The following is a 25,083-nucleotide window of genomic DNA, read 5'->3' on the forward strand; positions in this document are numbered from 1 at the left end:
GATAACAAGCATATGTAATCATGTAAGAGAAATACATTGCATGTATGAATATAAAACCAAGAAAATGTTTGCCAAAACTTTGAAATCCTTTTCATGGAGATTAAATATATACATATACATATATATATATATAGTACTCTGGAAAGTACATCTTAGAAATTAAATCACTGTATTCTCTTTATCTATCTTCTGAAGTTAGGTATATATTGAAAAGTGAAATATGATGGTTTCATGTAGAAGAAAAAAAATAAAATAGGAAAGTAACATTACCAGATTTGACATAGATTGCATTTGACTAATGAGTCACTTCCCTGGATTGGGTTTCTAGTCTGGAAGGTAAAGAAAATAAACACATCTGAGTCTGCTTTATTAGCTGTTATTTGTGAAGTAGCTGATGAATGTGGGGTGTAAATGTTAAGTCTTACTACCACAATAAGTAATATTCTTGTTGTGATATTTGAATTGCAAGAGAATCTAAGCCTTCTGACTTTTCTTCTTAATGAAATCTCAGTGAAGAATATTACACTTTTATTACTGAAATAATCAGGATGTGTTTAGGACCCAAGGGTCAGAAAGAGTATGGATTCATTGACCCTCTAGACAGAGATGATATATTTTCCACCTACACTTCTCGATTAAGACACAGTCAAAAAAATCACTGTCACAAAACATGATATATGATGCAAGATTTACAGTCCATTTCCATATTTTAAGCACTAATCTGGGCCCAAATCCAATCTGGTAAACTTTGTTCCCTTAGAAACAAGGTTTATATTGTCATATTTACTATTATAAATACATGCACACAGCTGATATATTTATAAAAACATTCTACAAATACATAAGAAATTTTCAGACACTAAACAAACACTTTGCATGGTGCAAAGTAACAAAGTGGCAGGCCCTCTATGCTTTTTGTCTTGTAATTTTGCTTGGTAGTTGTGGGCAAGAAGGCTGTAAGAAAGCACACAAAGGTTTATCTGCTTTAATAATGAAAAAAAAAAATCTTTCATGAAGCTTTTCCATCAAGTTCAGAATTCTCTCTAATTTTACTTTCCTGCAGTGTCACAAGTAGTTTATAGAGTCATCAGACAGAAATGGCCTTTTTTTTTTTTTTTTTTTCCCTTCTCCTTCCTTGGAGTCCACTCTAAATATTCCAGGTCTGACTTGAATAGTTATTTCTAAATTATTAAAAACATGCTTATACTGCTTCCTAGTGGTGGACAAAAGAGTATCTTGTTATCTCTATATTTCTTGTTTTGAAACTTTGTGATACTGCATGTATAGATTTTTATTCTTCATATTTGATGCAATACCAGAGTATTTACAACTTTTCTCTGTTCTAATATATAGTTTTGTATCAATGTGGATTGACTTCAATGAATTTGTGGAAGCTGACACCAGAATGTGTAAGGGAATATGATTGTAAGAGCAAAATGCTTTGCTGTTTTACAAGGGGTCTTAACTCTCAAGCCTATGGCATGCTGTATACAATTAAAGAAAATGATTAGTCAAGGCTAGCAGCTGTAATTTCTCCTGGAGATGGGCAAGCAAATTTATCTATGTTGGATGGCAGCATGCAATTCTATAAGAAGATTGTTTTCTAGGAAGGGAGAGAAAATACAAGTAACCCAGAATACATAAAGATCCATTACAAACTGTCAGAAAGAAGTGTGTGTAGATGGGAGAGATGATTGCTTTTTGAAGTATTCATTGGGAAAGAAGTAATAGTGTGCACTGACATCTCTAGGAGAACAAAGATGTGAGTACCTTCATCATGTTAGTGATATTACCCTGGTAGTTAAGGTGTTGGACTGAAACTCAACATATTTGCACACAGCTCTTGCTTCTTCTATCACTTTCTTGCAAAAAACAGGGGGTGTACAACTCAGTACTGAAGTTCAGCACTTGCAAAATGGCACTATTAATTTTCTGTCTCCCTCTTTTTGTCTGTTTAGGGCCAGTCTTGGTACAATTATTTATGTTCAATTAGCACTTGAATTCACACCAATGTACTGAGATTATTGAACTGATAAGATGCTACTGAGTGAGAGAATAGTGGGTCTGCAGAGCAGAATACCTGGGGATAGAGGTCTCAGTGTCTGCTGGATGGTGTGTCCAGCCCTGGGACCCCAACTCTGACTTCAGCAGAAGTAGCGTGGTGGTTTTACCGTGCTAGGCAGCTAAACACCACAACCGCTCTCTCACTCCCCCTCCTTAGAAGGAGGGGTAAAAGTAAAGCAAAGAACAACTCACAGGTTGAGATAATGATAATTTAATTAAGAAAGAAAAAAAAATATTAAGGAAAGATTATTATTAACTAAATTTAACTAAAGGGGAAAAAAAAAGAAATGGGAAAAGGGAGAGGGAAAGGGAAAAGAAAAATAAAGGCTATATGGCAGTGCAGAGGAAAGAAATTACTCTCTAATTCCCACAAATGAATGATGCTTGACCACGTCCTTGAAGCAGGGCCTCAACGCACGTAGCCAGTGTTCGGGAGGAGGACCGACATTTTCACAATGAGATCCCATCCCTCCCCTCTTCTTCCTTTTTCCACCTTTTATTGCTGAGTGTGACATCACATGGTATGGAATATCCCTTTGGTTGGTTTAGGTCAGCTTCCCTGGTGATGTTTCTTTTCTCACTTTTTTGCCCACCCCCTAGGAGTGTTAGAGAGAGTCCCAATGCTGTGCCAGCACTGCTCAGCAGCAGACACAACACTGGTTTGATAACACTGCTGTTCTAGCTACAAGTGCAAAGCACAGCACTGTATGGGCTGCTGCAGGGAAAGTTAACATCACAGCCAGACCCAGTACAACCAGTAATTGTTTGTGTTCTTGTACATTTTATTCACACTTTGTTTCTCTCTTCAAACCTTTTTTTTTTTTTTATCATTTTTTTCGTGTAGATTCCCAAATCCACCCAAAATCAAAGAAATTAGACATTTTAGCAGAATCCACACTTCTATGTGTTTGTTTTTTTTTTTTGTTTTTTTTTTTTTTTTAAGTCCTTCATATTGTCTAAAATTGCTTTCCAGTGTAGGATAGTTTTCTTTCAATATTCCATGGCTCATCAACCTACCCATGAACTGACCTAATTTCTAGTGTAATGTTTCAACATAGCTGATAAGAAAGAGAACTGGTAGCACCTCAGAATAGCTGTGACAACTTATTATAATTATATAAGAAGGGTGGAATTTGTGTTTATACATTAATAACAATTCTATCTTTGTGTTAGACATGCTTGTTTGTTGATTCATTTTAGTATGAAAACTGATAAAATACAATAATTGTCAAATAAAAAATTAGAATCTCTTCTTAGTATGCAGAATATTTTTCCTATAACACCCATCGCTGTTAATAGTAGTTACTTATGACTCTGCTGTGCATTAAAATGCAAATATACCTCTTTGTGTTTAGTCTGAGATATACCCAAAAGAAATGTTAAATGATATTTAGAATTTTATTATTGAAAGTAAGTTTAGCCTAGAGTGTGTAAGATTGCAGACGTTTGTTTTTTAGTGTTCAAAATAACTGACTGCATATGCATTCATAAGAATTTTATATATTTTCCATAGCCTACAGAAGTCCCGAAACTGAGTGATCTTAGGTGATGGACCATGCATTTTCCTGTCTGAAATTAAACATTACTTATTTCAACAACTTTTACCAAGGTTATATAGATACATAAATGTTGTGCTGTTTGCTTGCATGATAAAGCCATTCATAGCAATTTCTAATTCACATGAAAACTGCCAAAGTGTGAGTATGGTTTCAGCAGACATTTGTTGGCAAGCCTTGCTGGAGTGGCTAAGGCATGACTTAAAACCCCAAAGGTCTCAACTCTGTTTGTAAGAAGTTATGTCCCCAGAGAAGGGAGTGCAAAGAGCCCTCTGCTTCAGGCGTGTCTGCCTGGTGGGTCAGCGTAAGCTGCTGGTGCTCACATGCCCGGCTGAGCAAGCTGCAGTGGCTGGTGTTGAAAGCAGAGCTTTTGCTTTTGCCACTACTTGTATTTGGCCACTCTGTGGCTGTGCTGGCCACAGCATTGCTCAAGAATTTAAGCCATTGTTTATCATGAGCAGCGCCGGAGGATCTGAGTGTCTGAATTCCTCTGTCAGAGTAATATACAAGGTTTTCCAGGGGATTTGGATTTTTATTGTGTTTATTTATAGAGACTGTTCTGGAAGTTTAATTGGGCCTGAATTTTTTTACAAAGCTGGTGGCTGTAGGCAGTTTCTGTAACTAGCAGTGACAAGGTGTTTCCTTTCAAAATAAACCAGAAAAGCTCCTGTAAGTAACTAGCAAAGTCATTACTTTAAGTCAGAAACTGCTATCAGCTTCCAGTAGTAAATTACAGCTGAAGTTATTCTTTCTGGGTTCAGAAAGGCGAAATAAAAATAACATGAACTAACTCATACACTAACCAACTCTGCTTTTCTTAATCAGTTTAAATATTTTACTGTCCAAGAAGTCTTATTTAGTTTAATAAAAACTAAAAGCTGTTTCAGTTTATGCTCATTATTAGTGAGGATGACATGTTTTTATCCATAGTTAGAGTATTAACTGAGCTCATCAGTAATCCTATTTAGTTAGGAACTATCCCTAATCTGAATTAAAATACACACACACACAAATAAATAAATGCATGAAAGATAGGGAAAGCTAGTGATTTTGCTAGACTAACTAACCCATGATAGTACCCAGTACTTATTAAATATATATATTATATATAAATATATATACAGAATCACAGAATTTCTAGGTTGGAAGAGACCTCCATGTATATAAGTATATATATTTAAATAAATGAGTGTGAAGTATCTCTAACTAAATAATATAGCAATCCTTGAAATAATTGATCTAGGTTAACATGTCAGTCATCAAAGTACCCTGAAGCTTAATGAGAGTATAGAAAAGACTATCACAGGATCAATCAATGGTCTGGCTATCTTGGTACCTCAAATCCAAAAAATGGCCAATAGTGAATGCATAGGCAATATAAAAATAAGGAAAGCCTACCTCTCCGTGACACTCCAAGGGATTTCTAGAGCTCAAACTAGTATCTTTCACTTCAATAGCCATTTGGATGGGGTGTCCATTAGTTTTTCTAAACTTTTTTTTTTCTTTTTTAAGCATATAAACTTTTAACATATTCTCTATCTTGTGGCAATAAGTACAAGGCTTTCATTGGTTTTGAGAAAAATAATATATTTCAGGGGATATAAATACAACACTTGCTGCCACCTACTATTGCTACTCCATAGATCCTGTGTTAAAATTGACAACAGTTTTTGCTATTCTTGAGTATAGTTGAATAGTTTTTGCTATTGCTTGAATAGTTTTTGTTGTTCTTCTTAGGTATTGTTGTTATTAATCCAGTCAACATGCTAACCAACTGGTATTTCAAAATATGAGAGAGAATGTTGTGCTGGGTGCAATGTGAAGGTTCTTGAACTTGGCAGATAAAAGTGAAAACAGTGGGCATCAAAGTGTTCCCAACATTTTTCACTCTGGTGCTCTGTAGTCAGGGTCATATGTTGGTCCATCTGTGAAGTACTCAGACCCAAACAGATGATCTACTTGGAACCTTATGCCAACTGACTACAGTAGCAACTAATTTGATCATTTTTTTTCCTTTGGAAGAGAAAACTGGGATGAAATAATTCACTGTAGAAAAATCAAATTAGCAGAATGACCTTTCTAATCTAAAGTGTATATAAATTTCACTGTGTTTAATTTCTGTTGTTTATAGTACATATTACTCGTGTGATAGTATCTCTGTGCCAGACAGTGCACAAACATTATAAAAGGTCACAACATCATGTATCTGCTGGAAAGAGACTGGAATATAAGGTGAAAAAAGAGTAGATTTATTCTCATCAGGTTTAAAAAAAAAAAAAAGTGTAAGGTTTCTGAAACAGCTAGGAGCAACATGAGAAACTGTGAAATTACCTTCACGCAGTGTTAGTGCAGTGCTCTATTAGTACAGAAAGGGTTGAAAGAAAGTGGTGAGGCTGATTCTTGTGTGTACACATAAAGATTCTGGTATGTAAAATGAGCCATACGAAAGGAGAATGATAGAAAAACTAACTATCCACAAGCTCTCTGATTATGAGGATTTTGTGTATCTCTTCTCCCTTGTACTACTTCTACAGTAGTTTGATTTCAGTTGCTATATAGCTAATTAATCCCAGAGAAAGAAAGATGATGTTAATCGCCATTATGGTTGTAATTATGAGATTTTGATATTAATAATATCCCCTTGGTCTGCTTTTGAAGCATGTGAGGGGTCAGCGTGCACTGTATGGTTAACCCAGGCAATATCGAAACATAGAAATAAAGACTTGCATAGCTCAGCTATGAGCAATTAGGAAAGGATTTATTTATTTATTTATGAATTTACTTTTGTACAATGTCTGCAAGCATCTGTGAGGAAAAAAAATACAACCAGGTCTTTTGAGGTACAGTAACCTCATTTTCTCTGTGACTGTTTCTTAGTCACCTTGGAAGGTTTTGGAGTTCCATCACATTTCTTACAGTTTGGCCAGCACAGGGGCAATTGTAGAATGAGGGACTTAAAAGCTACCAAAACCTTTGCAGTTTTGATCATATCTCAGCTGCAGGATGGTGGGGTTAGCAGCCTAGGAGAAAGTGGAGCTGGAAGTCCAGTCACATTCTTACTATTTCTACCTGTTTCATCTGAAATTATTCATTCCAGTTAATTGTACTGTTTAAGTAATGAGTAATGAATGAGGTGAAACAGGAACAGAACAGGCAGCCAGGGGCATATATGGAGTGGGGTTCCTTCCCTTCCCTCCTCTCCCTTTCCCTTCACTCTCCTTTCCTCCTCTCCTCCTGTCCCTCCCTCCCTCCCTCCCTCCCATTTATTGGCAGTTTGCATGCTTGTATGTTGATTCCTAGGAGAATACAATTTCATACTCCCAAAGCAACAATCTCCAGCCTGTGATTCAGCATGAAGCCTGAAATATTATATATACAATATTACAAGCCTGAAGTAATGTAATGTGAGTTACACACAAAAGATAGCATGTTTGATTATAAATGGTAGCTGTGCCATTTGTTTTGAAAGACGTTTGGGTGAGCAGCTGGAGCAGCTGCTTACCTTCCCCCTAGCAGAAGCTCAGCAGCCCTCCACTGACCAGTTGTTGTCGTAGTTTGCAACATATCTGCCTTCTGTTTTTATGTACTGTATGCTTAGAGGCCTCCTAAGGAGATAATGTCTGTACATATTGCTTTTTTTTTTTTTTTTTTTGTGATACTACATGACATGTCCAGGCTGGAATTGGTGCGTTGCTGTTTTCATGCAAATCCTTTGGCCACCGCAGATGCAAGAATTAAAGGCAGAGTTGAAGTGCAGCATCACATAGCGGAGGGAGTGGAAGAGGTCTTTGTAATCCCTCTGCTCATTTCTGTATTTCAGCATTTAGTGTCCAAGTATTGTTTCTGTCTCCTACTGTTAGATTTCTTAACAACTTCGAAAGACAAATCTATTTCTTTGATCCGTGCTTCAGGTTGAATCCTAAATTCTGTGTTCAGTTGGTAGCCATTTTCTGCGTAAGCCTTTGCAGCCCGTTTGGGCTTCAGGGGTTGCCATCATGGCTCTGCCCTCAGCCGGGGCAGGCTGTGTCCTGGCCTGAGCGCCGGCTGCAGGGCAAAGGAAGCGAGGAACCTACCCCTGTTTTTTTTTTTTTTTTTTTTTTTTTTTTTTTTTTTCCCCGCCAGAGAATATAGGTTTTTGTGTAATTAATGACAACTTCTATAGAAAAAGCGGGTGAAACGTTTCAGCTGGTAACTTTGAAGTGTTCCATACCGGCTTTTAGGTGCTGTCTTGTCCAGCTGCCTAACTGTGGCCTTACCCTGCCATCTAGTGTTGAAAGCATCAAATTTCGACTTCACCGAAGTGATTAGGGAACTATTTTCTTTTTAGGATAAAACATAAAAATATGAATGAAATGAAGAAAAAGCATGTGCTAGCGTGAAACAAATGTAATAAAAAAAAAAAGTGACAAAATACTCAATACAAGTAGTTGTTTTTCTTTTCTTGAGTAGAGCTGCTCTTGTCTGCAGATTCACTCAGGGAGCTATAAAAATTTTTATTACAGTCCCATGATTTTAAACTCTCCTTTGTTTATTTAATAGAAAATGTATTTCAGGAGTGAATCCAGATGTTCTTTAGACAGTATCTGTTGGCATAAACAGGCACTGAGCACTTTGGATAATTAGCTGTCAGATTTTTATCTGTTTTTCAGACTGTTTACTTTGGAGAATTTCATACTTGAATCTGTGTCATGTTTGATTTCTGAATAATTAGTTGTTTATAGGGGCTTTTGAAACTAAAAAAAATCATTGGTAATTTTCCAAATCCAACAAGATGGGGCCTTCTTTAGCAGACAGATTACTTTTGCCTGCGCAAAGTGTGGAAAGTATTGAACCAGAAGTTATGGTACAGCACAGCCTTCTGTCTCAGTGCTCCCCCTGAAAAACTCTGGGACAAAAACCATATCAGTTAAATATGATTTTTTTTTTCTTTTATTTGGTATTGGCTTACAATAAATTTGATATGGCAAACATATCCAAGGGATATGTCAGAAAGGAAATACATTGGCTATAGTAGGAGTCACAGTGCATTTTATCTGGAAAATTAGGCTGTCCCCTGCTATTCTAGTTCCTGGATGGAAGATTACTTGCAGGTTGCAAGTAAATCAGTGGTGGAATTGCTAATGAGCACTGTACCACTAGAGTGGAAGCAGTGAAAATATTTCTATTACTTCTGCTATGCTAGGAGGCAAAGAAAACAATGGAAGAATAAAGACAATTAAGAGCAATTCAGAGGGAATTTGAGGGCAAAGAAATTAAAGAAACGCACTCTATGCTTAATAAAGATCAGATCCATAAACAGCAAAATCCATTACATACACTTTCACTTGGTGGAGTTAACTAGTGTGTGGTTATTGAAAGACCTTTTCTTTAGACTACAGTAGGCAAATCTCCTCTTCTGAAGTCTGAAATGCTTTCTTCTTATGTTTCAATCTTATTTTAATCACAATCTTATTTGTGAATCAACCACAGAAGAATTCCATACAATGCCAGGAAACTTCAGTATTTCATATGCACAATGGATTCTCCATGGTGCCACTAATCTTACTTACCATATTTTAGTACTACCTTAGATCCATCCCTGAACATTGTTCCCTGAAAGCACTATCTCATAAAAATAAGTAAATAAATAAATAATAATAACAACAATGGTGATAAAGAGAACATATCATTATTATAGATATATGGATAGCTCTGACAAATTATGGTATTTTGTTCCAGTTCTTCTATCTAGCACAGTCCATACTTTCATAGTTTATTCAGTTAGGCCAACTTTATTTTGGCTTCCTTTTTTTAAAGTATTTAGTGACATGTTGATACTGTGTTGTTACTTCTCAATCACTGGTATATTCCTCTGGAATGTGAGACTGCTTAGGGTCCTTTTGGATAAACTATGTCAAAACAACTGTTTTTTACAGTGATACTATTCAGCTGTGGGTCTGTATTCATAAAGTCATGGTGTTTAACCAATTTTCTCATAAACTGTCAATTTCATTGAATAGAAATTATTCAGTGAGCATCTCATGATAAGAAGGTGGTTCATATGTACTTATGCAAGGTAGTAAAAAGAGATTCAAAAATAATACAAATCAGCTATTTTTCCAAATTTTTATAACATTCACTGAACCGCATGAAGGCACAATAAGATTTTACTTATTATTTTTATTCTCTTAATAAAAGGTTACATCTCATGCATGTGAAGGCCATGATCTACTCTTGTTTTGAAGCTACATTGTAGGATATATAGATAACATAGGCTTCAAATCAGTCATACTTGAGCCCAGAAGTTTTCTGGTTATTTTCCATGAAAAGAGCTGAAAGGATGGAATTGAACTGAATTACAATATCCTGTTGGCATGTTAAGTAGCACAGTATAGCCCATGTCTCCAGAAGGATGAATCAGGAAAACGTATATTGCATCTACTAGGTGATGACACACTCCTACATTTCCATTGGATTTGGATCGGTTTTGATCTCTGCTTGTAACTAGAAGAATTAGGGACAATTAAAAAAAGTCTGTATTCCCTTTTCTAATGGCAATGATAAGACCTCATGGAAAAGACAAGGTGATCATGCAGTTTTTCCTAATATTTCTCAGCATATTTTAAAATGTCAATAACATCACCTATTTTTTCTTTCCTGTGTTGAAAAGAGGCAAGCAAATCTTGTTTGACTGCATTTATTTTTAGTTTTAACATTTTGAAGTACATTGACTGGTAATTTCATCTTTCACACGCTTGCTTTGTGCTAGCATACCACAAGTTTTCATCTTCTTCTCCAATGAAGGATTGGCCCATCCTCAAAGAGCTGCTTCAGTTGCAGCCTAAAACGCATTACAGCATTCTGCAGCTCTGCAGTAGCTCACCTTTGAACTGTAGTCCACAGATATCCTGTGTTTTTTTCTACTCTTTGCAAAGTATGATCTTGTCTGCTGCTATTTATAGATTCTGTATACTTAGGAAGTAAGAAAAAAACGCTGCTTTGTTTTGTTTTCTGTCAGATGGGCCTCATAATTTTAAGATCTAACTATATTTATAGAGTAGGATCTTTGTTTTTGCTCTATCAAATGTGTTATTTATATTTTAAAACATTCAATCTTTAACCTTTTTATGTTTTATTTTCTGGTATGAAGCAACTTATGAACTACGTCAAAAATATGTAGTACATAAAAGTCAAGGACAGAATGTTCATTGTTGTTGCATTTAAAAGTTATCTAAGAAAATTGACTACTGCTAGTGCAGAGGGTCCTTATTCAGTAAGTCAAATGTGTGCAAATGTATTCTTGAAGCCATTAAATTCAATTGATTTGATCAGGGTTCAGTCATCCAAAAATACCTCATATAGTCTGCATTTTATAACACTCGGCATCCAGCCTTGTCTTCATTCCTTTCATAATAACTGCTCAATATCCAGTTGTGTCTGTATTTTTCACAGATAAACAGGATTATTTGTTTTTAAGTCAAAGTCAACATACTTATTCAGAATTGTCAAGCATGTATACATTATTTACACAGTAGTAAAAACTGATGGATAAATACGTTCAAATGTGTATTGAAATGGCACAAAATAGCGCTGTTATTTTTCTAGTCAACGGCAGAAAATTTTTATGCTTCATGTTAAAATTTGCATCTCAAATAGAAGAGATGCTATGTTTGCTATCCAGTAATCTCAAATCCTTTGTGGTTCCATATTTGCATACCCAATTGCTTTGTCATTTTGAATCAAAATTTTTAATCATTTATCTGGATAATTCTCCACGTGGATTAAAAAAAAAAAAAAAAAAGATTGCATAATGACCACTAAGGGAGAGTAGAAAAAAGACACACACACACACAAAATCAATTTTTGTCTTAAAATAGGCTTAAAAATGCTTTGATATCTGCTTTAATAGTGCTAAAATAATAAGCTTTCATGCTATTGTCCAGAGAATGAGAACATTTCCAATGTGAGAGGGACCAAATGCCTCTCAGTAAGAGCACAGCTCCAGCCTTTCTTCAGTGTTGTGGTCTGCAGCAAAACACTCAGTATGTTTAAACAAGCATACAGTGTGTATTTTGCAGGAAACTTCAAACAAACATTATGTAACTCTGAAGGAGAACAAGACAAAAGAACGGAGGGAGTATTTTGCCCTTAGTCCAGAACAACAGACTGATTTATTGTGGAGCAGCAGACAGAATAGGAGCCATGCCAATAAGTAAAGCTGTCTGGCTCTGATTCGTTTCTCCCTCCTCATCCAACACATGTCTTCCCGTGGCTGCAGAAGAAACATGTAGAGATTGTTTATTAGTTTTTATTATTATTTTTTAAAAATATATATATTTTCTGTCTTCATTGTCCTTCCAGTAACTCCTAGCACAGTTGCCATCTGCAGGCATCCATACGTTTTCAGTGGCCCACCAGCCTTTCTCCCCCCTGGTATGTTTGAAGAACAGTATGGAAATGGCTCTCTCAGCTTATTTACTGTTATAAACTACAGGAGTTACCCCTTAGCTCTTGTAATACACATGTGTATTATTTCTAAACTTTTTGCATCTCAAATTCTGCTAATCATCCTGACAGGAGGGAAGATCAACAGTATAAACTGGAGATTGTTCATGCTCACTCACAAAGTTAGTGAACATAGGAGGAGGGCTGGAAGTACAAACTGAGCAGAAATGGGAAAACACACTGCTCAAGGGGTGAGGAGGGAAAATGGGGATGAAGAAAAGGAAAATATAATTTTGAATTTTATTGTATTTTTTACATCTTGGGTAGACATGTCTCTTTAAGAAGGTCAAAGATAGCGCACCAGAGAAAACTGGTAAGCAGTGTAAGTCAGTACTTTGCCCTATTCTAGTCTGTAGTAATTAAAGAGCCTTATTTCCCCCTGGCACATTAGTAGTAAAAGACTATAAATTCAAAGTGTATTCATCGTTTTTTTTTTTTTTTTTTCAATATTTGCAGTTATTTCATCATCATATTCCAGATGTAATCATGGTGTACAGTTTTATCTTGCATGCTATGTGTACATGTGCACATGTGTACAACAAAGAGTTGGGCTGCAGCGAGGAAGGAATTTGTGCAGACAGTTTCACAGGGTGAAATGGCTCTTTGTCTGATTCAAGCTGCTTAAATATTTTCTCAATTTTAAGTTATAGTTACAAAACTATATACCGTAAATAAACATAGTTCTTACTGTTGTGTTTGGCTATTGGTAAAAACATGTTTTTTAAATCCATTTATCATTATTGCATTCTATTTTGCATTTTTCCATGAGGACAATGGAAATCAATGATACTATTTAATTTTCAGAATGAAACCAATACTTTAATGTAACTCTCCAAGGTGTCAGCAATACATCTACTCATCATACAATATCTGTTACTCTAAACAGATGAAGTTTTATAATTTATAACATCAGCATCATTGGCATCTTTTTCAATTTTCAGAAAATTTTCAATGTTAAGTAAGAAAAAAAAATTGAAAACATACATAGCTTATAGACATACCACTTTAAAGAAATGTTATTTCATTTGCAAACATGAAATTAGCTTGACAAAAAATTTTTTGCAACTTGCTTTCCTGTAAATACTGTTGCCTTCTTTAATAAGTGCAAGAAGAGAAGTGCTACTCTATTTGTAAATAAAAGTCTTCTCCTATTGTTAATAGCATTTTTTGAAATGCTAGACCTTTAGATGCATGGATCAATCTGTAAAATAAAAGATGTATCTTGTGCTTCATTAAATATCTTAGTTTGTTTCACTGATATTTCTTTTTGTGTTATTCATTATATTCTCTGAAACTCTTCTGCTGTCTATGAGAATTTCACAGATCAGTAACTGGAAATGAAATTTTGAAGTCCAACCCTAATTCTGCTGCTAGACATGTTCTATGTGAAAGTCAGGTTACCATTGACTTGTAGTATGTACTTAGATATACAGTGTACTGACTATTTCTATGACTTCTGCTTAGAGGAAGCGCCCCATCCCTCCTCCTCTCACCTGGCTGTTGTTGCCCAAAGAACTATTCTTCTTATTAGTATATTGAAACAAAGTATTTTAAGATATTTCTTTTTAAATATTTGTGCTCTAGTCAAACACTAGATCATGCAGAATGAAACCAAGAAGGTCCCATGGATTTGTCTTTGCTCATAGTGTTTTTATGGGTGGGTCCTTTCGTGCAGTGTTGGTTTTCATTCCCTCGGCTGTTGTGACTGGAAGCCAGCCCCACACAGTTCCCTAAAGAAGAGCTTCTTTGTTACCTTGCCCAGACAGCGAGCAGGCAACTCCCATCCCTGCTACCTGCAACTAATATTTTCCCCTTTTTTTAATGATTATTTGCGATTTCTATTTGTGAACAAAAAATATTTCTATTTCTTCATTAAAGGCTCTAGACATATATTTAGGAAGAAAGGAGAGGGTGAATCAAGATCTGCAATGTTTCTGCTCTGAGAGGTAATCTGTTAGTAGCAGACAGAAATTTGGAGTTTCACAAGAGACACTTTTTGAAAGTGTCTCTTTTTTCCCTAAAATACAGTGTGAATTTTTTCCAGGATGGAAAATTTCTTTGTAAATTAAGCCTATGATATTCCTGGGTAGGCCCAGTGACATTTTTCCCCCTTGATTACAATATGGTTTTATGTACCAGAAGGTTGGTTGGATGTCTGACCCTCTCCTTCCTTCCTCTCCCATCGGAGCTCTTGTGCAGGGAGCACTGATGCAAAGCTCTGTTCTCTTGTCCGTGCTGCTGATTATCATCAGCCATGATGGGCTGGAGCCCTGTAGTGGATGGAGATAATGGTGATTTGTGGGCAGCTGGAAAGAGGGATATGACTTGATTTTTTCTCTTATTTCAGAGTTCATTGCTGTGCTTTGCTGAGTGGTTTTAGATGATTGTGCACATTCCAACATCTCTAGATGCTCACAGCACTTCTCAGCCGATGGTGGCATTTTTAATAAGTCATTCCTTCCATGACTTGTGGCTTTGCTCCTAGAAATGGCATAGGTGTCTCATGAAAGTGATTAAAGCAACTCTTAAGAAACACTATTGATTTAAACCACTTAGGGATTTGGCTCATACGTTAAAAGCCAGCAATCTGAAAACAAAGGATAGAGGTCTAGAAATGGAGGCATGATGTTAGATATATTTATTTTGAAAACGATGACAGAGAATGTGGAACAAGAATTGGGGAAGTTGCCAAATCCAATTAAGAAGAACACTGCCGGGAAAAAGGAAGAACTTAAAAGGGAGGGAGGGAGGGAAGGAGGCAAAGTATGAGGTGCAGATTTTTCATCATGAGGGATCATTCAAGCAGAGCTGACTCAGGGCTTCTCAACAATGTAGGCAAACATAAATTTAGCTCTCCCAGCTGCTGTGGAGTAGTGCTTTGACAGAGTGCTGGCTGAATAGCAAGAAGTGTTTAGTGTTAGGCTGGCCATGCCTATAGTCATGAGGCGGGGAAACAGTGGAAATGAGACACTAGCAATGCCTACTGCCTCTCCCTTCAACTTGCACCCAGACTCATTTTCCAGAACTGTGGCACAGGCTGGCAAGTCGGTGCAACCAAGTCTGGTATTGCCAGGGAGAAGGGAGGATAGTCTGGGCAAACTGTATCTGTCCCTTTCAATGCTTTCTTGATATGAGTGAATAAAATAAATCATACTTCATGTAAGCAATTTTGTTAGTTTAGAATTTACATTCCTAAACCTGTGTAAATAACTGTTGGAGGTTGAACCTCTTTGTATTTTAGTCAGAATCTCTTCTTTATCATATTGTTCATTTACCTCATAAGTGGTCTTGTATGGGATACCACAATCTGTGATGATGGCTTCTGTCACCCACCATGTTCAGTGGATATACATGTATAAGACTTAGTGTGATAACAGTGAAGAGCAAATGTAGAAGCTGCAGATAGCCAGAAGTGACAGAGAAGCTATAAATCTTTTGATTAAAGAAGTGTAATCTCCTTTTGTTACTGAGTTTAACATGAGGCCCATTTTGATCTTTGCTGAAGACTAATTTAGAACTGAATAAAGAGTTCTGGATACTTTTGAGCCTAATTTCTTGTCTCTAATGTATTCAGGAATCAGGTTTTCAATAAAATCATTCTGATTATTCATTTTTCAACAGAAATGGTATAAAATGCTTTAGTATGTTAGGTAATGCCTTCGTTGTATATACCTTGTTATAATAATTGAATTACAGTCAGCATAGCAAAACATTAGGTATTGCTCTACCACGATGTAACTGCAGAGCTTTGCTTTAACAAACTAACAAACAAAACAAGAACAAAGAGTTTTACATTGATTTCTGTTGTAAATTTGCTAAAAATGAGCATTCTCTATGAAGCAAAGTCAGCAGAAGACTGAAATATCACATAAATCTTTTACTAGCTGGAATACAGAAAGAACGTCAGTGGGGCTAATGTTTTGTCCTCTTACTCCTTCATACCCCCATGGAGCATATTAAGTAAAAAATATTTTGAGTTCTGGATACCAAAAATAAAAATGGATCCATGAGAGAAAGCTATGTTTTGAACATTAATGGGACCCCAACACAATGTTGGGTTTTATTATCTTTGGATATAATAACATTGGATAAGGGGGAGATAAATTAGAAAGTATTTGGGGAAACAGTCCTGCATCTAATACATTTTTTTTTAAGTGCAGTAACTCTTGAAGATAAAATGTTTTAAAGCATATTGATTTCTCAGAGGAAAGGGAAAAAAAAAAAAAAAAAAAAAAAAGAAGCTATTTTAGAGGCTTTTTGAGACATCCAGACATTCAGCATTTGGAAGGTCTATTGAACGAGGAGCTTTTTCCACCCACCTTTGTAAAGGAGTACATTTGCTAATCTAAATTTATCAGGATATGAGACATTGATCATGACCCATGAAATGTTTTATCCAGCTGAAAGTACTTTGTGTACACAGAATGGCTTTTATTTGTCCTCAAAGGGACTTTTTGCAGACTTTAATAGTCCTTGGGCTGATCTTTGTGTTAACAAAAGGGACTTGCAAGTAACAGCTTGTATTACTGTTACTCAGTGACATTTAGAAACCAGAAACCACTTCTGTTTGTTGTGTTTGAAAACCTGTTTTTCTGAACATGTAAGGAGCTAAAGAATTGTTACAAGAGCAAATGAGGAAATGTTTTCTGTGCTTCACAGCCATCACTTCACTTAATCAATTACTAATTTAGTCATCTGTGAAAATCAAAGGACAGTTTCACAGACCACAATAGTCACTTACGTGTTGAGCTGCAGTGATGAAATTCTGATGTCCTGTGACTTTTATCTTAATTCCTGATTACCATAGGCTTAATCTTTCCTCACCATTTGCTTTCTAAGCATGAATTTAGAATCCCATATTTTTTTTCCTTTCTTTTGCATTCAATTTCAGACAAACTTTCTGAGATTTGTCCTATTCTTCTCATACAAATTCTCATGAATTCATGAAGCTCCTGTGACAGTCTTTTTCTCCCAAAGCTGTCAGGAAATGAAGGAGATTGGCAGGCACGCTGGAGGTTAGGACCCTCTTCCCACACTTGAATCGAATACTGCCTATATTTTCCTTGTATCAGACACCAGACTTCTTCACCCCCCATTTTCTGCAAGTATAACACTCTTTAATTGTCCTCTGCAGAAGTAATCCAAGGATAGAGCTACCCCTCCAGGAAATTCTAATAGCATTATAATAAAAAAATAAATAAAATTAGTCAAGCTATCAGGCTGGTGAATACCCAGACTACTAACACTGATTTGCCTCTTTCTGGCTTGCAGATAACCCAAAAAACTTATTTTGGACAACTACAGAGATTTCACTTAGGTTTCTTTTTGTTCTGGTCACAAGATATCTGTGTATGTACTGTGTATGCAGGACTAGTTTTTTTTGTTTGTTTGTTTTGTTTTGTTATTCATGGAAAAAGTGCACTTAGGATTTTCTGCTAAAATTACTTGTTTGTCAGAGTCACCAGAAATACCAAGTACGTTGGCTGGTCTTTTGTGACTCTGGACTGTAAACCGGTACTTTCCAAGATGATTTACCTGGTAGATAAGATAAAGGTTTAAGCGATTAAGTGAGAAACCAGAAATATGTTTTGCCATTTGAGATGAGAGCAATTGCCACCAGGATATTACTAGAGTTACCAGTGCTGTATTTATGTCTGCTTTTGAGCAACAATATAAAAGCAGTCACCTTAATATATGTTTTCATTTATCCTTGGTTGGAATGTTATGATAATTGCTCCTAAAGTTTCATGATCCATACCTTTCTGGTGTGGAGATCAGTTCTGCTACACAATGGTTCTTCACAAATAAAGTTAAAGAAGCTAGTTGAAAGGGCTGGGGCTATTTCAGTACTGCTATTCTTTGTGAACACGTGAGCCTAATGCTTTGTGATATATGTAGGTGGTTTGGGGCTTAAAGTCTGGGCATTATTGACCTCAAACCTCTAAAGCCTCAATTCACCCAGGTCACCTAACTGTGGTATTGCTCCACATCTCAATGAAGTCAGAGTAAATTGACAACTTTGACAAAAGAGATGGTTGTGTTCTCCCCAGTGCCTCTGCCAGGCATTCCTTCTGCTTCCATTTAGCTATCACTAATATTTGTGAAGCTACACGGTCAGTCAGCTCAAAGAATTGATCAGACCAGCACTGATAAACAATTCCTACCAAAAACAAAAACAAAACTTTTCAGCCTGGCGACCTTGCTAGCTTATGTTATATTGGCCTAAACATTACTTTTTTTTTTTTTTTTTTTTTTTTTTTCCTATTTTAACAACACTGAGATTATGCTTTGTTGTATGTTTGTTGATGTAAAAGTCATAAAACTTTAAAAACTGCAGATACAATTTGTGTTAATACACTTCTGTCAAGCAGGGATAACTCAAATCCATTAAGAATGTATGAGTATATGTTAGAATACATATACACATGTATATGAACACACACAAACACAAGCACATACGTTCTAATATTATAAAAGCACAGAACTAGATTTAAGGGATGTTTTAGGTAAAATGCTAAAGTAGAGAAGAGGTCGGGAAATAAAAAACTTTTCTTAGTAAACTGTGCTAAAAAAGGTTGATCTGAGGCTGCTAGCAAGTATTCTAGGTCCTTATCAGTCAACATAACCTCAGTTTATAGGATGATCATTAATCATTGTTTTCCTAGTGCAGACAGAAGCTGTAGCCAAAAACTGCAGATGGGAGAAAAGAGGGAGCCGCTAGAAACAAAATAAAGCTTGAAGACTTGTATTCATCCAAATATTTATCAATGTCATTGTGTCCCCAAATCATTCACAGTCTCCATAAGCAATCTCATATATTTGAAAGAATTCAGATGTCCTTAAATTTACATTTATATTTATTTATTTATTTTCTGAGACAATCCAGGGATACCAACCTGTTAAACATTGAAACCCCTGCCTCTTGGATTGATTTCATCCAGGCAAATCAAGATAAAATGTTTAGTTTGTGCCAGAACTAGGAAAAGGGTCATGGAACAGGGTGAACTGAAATGTGTTAGCTAATCACAACCTCCCTTCAGCCCCTTTTTCTAAACTAAATAAAACCTCAGTGGGTGAAGAATAAAGCAGTCACACCAAATCCATCAGATTCTGCAGACCTATCGGTGACACCTAGCTGTCAGCAGTATCAGAGGCCGTCAATAACATTAACATGGACACCTGACCTTTGTTCATAGGTGATGGAAATCTTTGATCAAGGGAACAAGTGTTGTAGTAAACTGACTTGTGTCTGAAATCAAACTGAAATGGTTAAAAGGGGGGGCGGAACAAAAAACACCCCCTACACTCCTTGGAGGTATCTGAAGTTGTCCTAAATGCTACATGAAATGTGTTAAATATAATTTACCTTCTGTTAGAAAAAATTCTAAAGGAATTGAAATATTCATATTCTTAGATAATGAGATTTTCCCTGGGAAAATTAAGGTACAGTTCAATTTTAAAATATCTCAATAGTGTGTTAAACAACCTTTGAAGATGTTGAGTCTTCCCTTTAGCTTCATTAAAAATTCATTAAAATATTTTACAGATCTCTAATGTGTGATGGAATGTTTAATTCAGGATTCCCAATTTTGTTCTTAAGGAAAACATTTATCTTCAAGACATATATGGAAAAAAAATAAAAAAAGACTTTTACATTTATTATTATTTGAAATATAATATTTTAATTACTCTGAATTTAGTGAGTGATAGTGAAATATGAGACACCTGAGGGATTCTATTTATGTCATATCTTATACAGATAGTACTGGTAATAGGTAAAGTATTCTAAGGCTCTTTACAACTTGCAGTGCTTGGGCCTGATTTACTAGAGTTAATTACATAGGCTTATTTGTCAAATGTAAAAACTTACAGAATATAGTGCTTTTCATTAATAAACTGCTCACCTGGTGAATGTAATAAATCATTACATTGCAGCCATTAAAATATCAATACATTTTATTTATTGATTTTGAAACTTGCACTTTTTCCCGGATTCCACAAGAGGGCAACATGTACTAGGCATTTAACTACAAGAGTATTAAAATCCTTTCGTTATTCAACAGACTTGGATAAAATTCATTGATTTTGGATTTAGCATTCTTCTGTGTTAAATTGTACTGTTATCTAAAGTTTTCATATTAATAGGGGTTAATAGAAACCAATCCTGTTTGATATGGTACTGAACATGAGTGTTGTTACATGTACTTATAATTAACTATGATTAAGGTTTAATAGGCATTTCATTTATCACTTGGACTGTCTTAACACCAGCACTCTTTTATTGGAAATGCAGTCATGGCTAACAAAAACTTTTAGTGTCTCTTAGAAGGTCACACATTGGCAAAGCATATGTTAATATTCATGATGGAGATAGGTTAACAGCAATGTTGTGAGGTTTCCTGAAGGAACAAAAATGCCATAATTTTGCACAACAGAAGGGTATGGTCTTTGCAGTGTATGTAAAAAGGCAACTAAACTTGTAAAAGTGTAATTTTCATCTGAATAGTCCTCCTGCAGTAGTTCAGTAGGGCAGGAGTCTGCATCTCTTACACACTGGATAAGGCTTTTCTCTTCAAGTAATCACAGTGAAATCAATTACACTCTTAATAGAATAAGGGTGGTCCAACCTGGTCCGAAACAATTAAATCAGTCCTTCAAAACAGTGACAGCTGATCAATGCCTTTGGCATATAACTCTCCATCTCATCAGGTTCTTGACATTCACAAAGCTTGAATCTAAGAGCTGATTGTTTTTATTTCTCTCATTCCAAAGAATGCAGAAGGCAAGCTTCTCAATTTTGTGTGTATGCTGCACAGAATATATAAGAACATTTTTATATAACCTAACTTTGAAATAGTTTTATTGTAGAGAAACTGATATTTTTATCAATATTTTTGTGTCAAAGTGAGTAGTATTGTTATACTGTATGGTCATAGAAACTGACCAATGCAGTAGAATGCTCAAATTCTCAAAAATTTATATGTGTTATGATTCATTTTTCACATATTTATCTCTTCAGCCTGACTGTAGCATGAACAATTTGCTGTAACCTAGAGAATGCCTGACACTTCAAATCAATACTTAGAAAGAGAGAGAGACAATCATTGTCTTCACAGAGCACTTAGACTGCCTTCTTCCTGGCTGAGAGTAGTCTCACTGAAAGGGGCACAACTTTGCTAGAAAAATTAAAGCTATCTATCCAAAGTCTTCAGAAAGCAAAAAGAATATTGCTTGTTTTGTTTTGTTTTGTATGGCTTTGAAAAATGCTCATTGAAACAAATATTATAAACTATATGCCATTCAGGAAGCTAGGAACTCACCGCTTTAGGTTAACCATGCCATAAAACAGCAAAGCTATGTGGAGAGTGACTTCTCTCTCAGGAAACAGGAGAGGCAATGCATACTCAAGTAAGCCTGTATATATTTAAACTACAGTCACAGAAGTTATTTATATATGAATTAGCCTGTGGTGAGCTCTGTGCTGTCACAACTGATTGACTACTGAAATCCAAGCCAGATGAAGATTGGCTGGCTTATCTCTCTGCTACATAGCACTGACTGCAATATAGACATGATTAACTGTAGCATATCTATTTTGTTGTATTTTGTCTGAAAGTCTTGTTGTATATTCTTTGTTTCTTTTCTAATTAAGTCTCATTTTTCCTTTGCATTCTTCTTCTGTAGTGTGTATCAATGGTATTGGGGGTCATCTCAAGTAGCTAGTACCAGCTTTTGCAATCTGCTGGCCCAGTCAGCGAACTGTATTTCCAGAAAAGGTGGGAGTTCTTCCTTCCTTAGGTCTTCCAAGTACACCTCAGATGAATAGAAGATTCCAGTGCTTGCATGTCTTTTCTACTGTCAATAAGTTCTTGATGCCATTGCTTGTCTCATCACTGTACATCCATAGACCCTTTAACAGAAAAATGACAAATGTATGGTTTGTCTTCATAATATTGCTAAGAATCAGAATATGGTGACAGTAAGTCTAAACAGTTCTCTGGATCCAGTTCTCTTTTTTTGTTGTCATAAGCATTTTTGGCTTTTGTTTGTGGGATAATTATCCTTTGAGCTTTTTTTTTTTCTTCTTCTTCTTATTAAGATGTTCTTCGAGATTGGTTGTTCTGTACTTTTACAGAAACCAAGACAGCTTTGTTTACAAACCGTTACCACTAATATCCTTTATCAGCGCTATAAAATTTCTAACACATTTGAGCTGAATTATATGGAAAAGCTTTATTAGGTTTGTTCTATTCTTACTTAGTAAGTTTTTGAAACCCATGCTAGTAAAATTTAAACTGCTTCTGGCTAAAATGTTTCTTGCAGTCCCTGCAATACAAAGTTTAGTTTTATTTTTTTCACATATATATACGTTGCAACTGTCATGTTGAAGAAGCATGTACTGAAATGACACCCCTCCACCCCTTTTAACCTTGCAAAAGCTGTGTGTCTCTGATGCTTCTGGTGTTCCCAGGAAAAATATGTCTGTTGGTATCACTGATGCTATTGATCCCCTACTTTTTATTTCTTATTGACAGGCAGTCACAGTATGTAGGTCATGGGGAAATATCTTGTAATAAGTGCCTGGATGTGTTCCATATCATGCTATAAAGCCTTGATTTCATACTGAGGGTGGAGGTGAAGGCATTGCCCCTGTGCCCTGCAGTGTGCATTCAGCTCTCAGTGCATTGCTCTAACCCTTTGAAGGTTATGGATAGCCTGCAATATATACTGCTCCACAAGGAAACGATATGATCCTTTTATTTTTCTTATCTGGGAAACCTTTCCCAATCGTAGGTCAAGGGTGTCCCAGGAGTAATACAATCTCCTCTGGAAATTTCAAAGAACTCGATGATTATCTGCAATTGACTGAGGACATCTGTGCTGGCATACTGACACCCTGCCTAATTGATTATCCTAGATTCACACAGCTACATTCAAAACCAGGGCCCCAGCTGAACAGATGTCATGGCTAACACTCCCTTGCATTTCATCAAAAAGTTCTACAAGTGGCTTGTTATCTGTCAGAGTGGTGAACATTTACATATACTGATTGTATTGTATTAGATTTTTTTCTGTAGTTGAGAAAAACCCTATACAACATCAGCCAGTAACCCAGAGTCATAACTAACTGGTCATTAATATACCTGTGGCAAAACCAAAGCCATCTTTACCCCGGTTATGAGGTAGGAGTAGTAAAATGCCAGTTCTTCCTGTGGAAGGGAACAAGCAGAGAGCTCCGAGGGCTTTGTCTGGAAAGCTCACTTGGCTCTGCTCTTGAGGAGCTTTTTTCTTCAGTTCTCTGAAAGAGAGGAAACATGGGGTAAAACCCAATAGCACATGATTGTATATGTGTTTTTCAGTGATATGATCACTTTGACCTTGACCACTGCTTCTAGTCTCTGCAGTTGGTCACATGGTCTGATTTTATGTAAAGATAAAGAATTTAAGAAAATTCTGATAGTCTCTAGTTAGTCTAATTGCTCTTTATTGCTGACAGGTGTTTATCATCACTTCTGCCTGTAGAAAAAAGTCATCAGTCCTTAATATAACACACAGTATACTTCTTAACACGTTTTCTGTAGCAATCTATCAAGAAGATAAAAATTAAGTGTGAGCAGATATTACAGTATATTTCTTGCAGTATGTAAGTATGAAGTCCATCATTTTCTATCTTTAATTTCAGTAGCAGGTCACACTTTTATGGAAAGAAAAAGCACTTAGTTGTAAGTTTAAGATTCCTGCAGTTATTGATTGTGTAGTTATGAACATTTACAGAAAATATCTGTTAAAAGCAAATGAAAAAAAAAACGAGAGACTGTTCTTCCTCAACTTATCTAACTTACCTTTAATGTTGGTTACTAAACAAAGGATTGGTACTTTTGGCTTGACTAGATACTAGTTCTTGATGCAAATTTTGTCTGTAATGCCTTCTAACGTACTTTCCATGAAAAGGGTTGGGTAGACATCCACACCATAGCAGGAGTTCTAATCTCACAGTTCACTGCAGGTTGAGTTTTTTTTTGAGTTAATGTATTCTGATTTTCTGTCCTGATTATCAGAACTAGGATATCTTTCAGGTGATACAAAGCCTACCACCTGGGTGGAGTCTCTAGATAAAATGAGGTATTGTGGATTACTTCTGTATTTGCATATGGGTCACTCCATTGCAGATATGTTCATTATTAATCACAGCTGCTGAGCTCTCTGTACCTATTTCCATCTGTAGATTAACTATACCTCTACCTGATAAAAGCCTTGCTGCTTTCTCCGTTTTATGCATTAGAAATAAACTGAAAAGAAGTTTTAGTTTCTTTGTTTCCCTCAATGTAAATGTGCTGTGAGAAGAATCACAGAATGGTTAATGTTGGCAGAGACCTCTGGAGGCCATCTGGTCCAACCCCCCTGCTCAAGCAGGCCACTCAGGCCCAGGTGGATTTTGAAGATCTCCAAGGAGGAGACCCCGCAGCTCCCTGGGCAGCCTGTGCCAGTGCTCAGTCACCTGCACAGCACAAAAGGGCTGCCTGGTGCTCAGGGGAGCCCCTTGCATGCTAGGTTGTGCCCAGTGCTGCTGGGCACCTCTGTGAAGAGCCCAGCTCTGTCCTCTTGGCACCCTCCCCTCAGCTGTTTATGCACCTTGATGAGATCCACCCTGAGCCTGAAGAAAGCAAAATAACGTATAGATCAAGAAATAAACTATGATTACCAGCATCATTGCAAGTAAATTCCTTATTCAATCTCAGTTTATGTGAACACTGAAGGTAATTGGAGGAAATGATTTCTGTCACTTTTTACCACATGCATCACAGGAGTTCTAAAGCTTTCTGTCCCAATAAATTTCTCAATGGCTTGAAAGTTGTAATTATTGTCTACTTCTGAATATATATCCTTAAGGTATTTATACACATCTACAAGATCTTCATTGAGCATCCTCTTCTCCAGGCTGAAGAGGAGAAGGTCTGCCCACTTTGGCTATTTGATG

General features: G+C 36.2%; 1 protein-coding gene and 1 long non-coding RNA gene across 3 annotated transcripts in view; one reads left to right on the forward strand and one right to left on the reverse strand.

Annotated features, from left to right (window-relative positions):
- ROBO1 (roundabout guidance receptor 1) overlaps positions 1-25,083 on the forward strand; it is a 737,177-nt gene that overhangs the window by 141,786 nt on the left and 570,308 nt on the right. The gene's annotated exons all lie outside the window — the stretch shown is intronic.
- Positions 20,812-24,218, reverse strand: LOC106019243 (uncharacterized). The gene is made up of 3 exons (XR_001193905.5): positions 23,948-24,218; positions 23,249-23,403; positions 20,812-22,014 (listed from the first exon to the last, which is right to left on the reverse strand). It is a non-coding gene; the product is annotated as an uncharacterized lncRNA (long non-coding RNA).

The sequence above is a fragment of the Anas platyrhynchos genome, chromosome 1 (genome assembly GCF_047663525.1).
Source record: "Anas platyrhynchos isolate ZD024472 breed Pekin duck chromosome 1, IASCAAS_PekinDuck_T2T, whole genome shotgun sequence".
Taxonomy (NCBI): domain Eukaryota; kingdom Metazoa; phylum Chordata; class Aves; order Anseriformes; family Anatidae; genus Anas; species Anas platyrhynchos.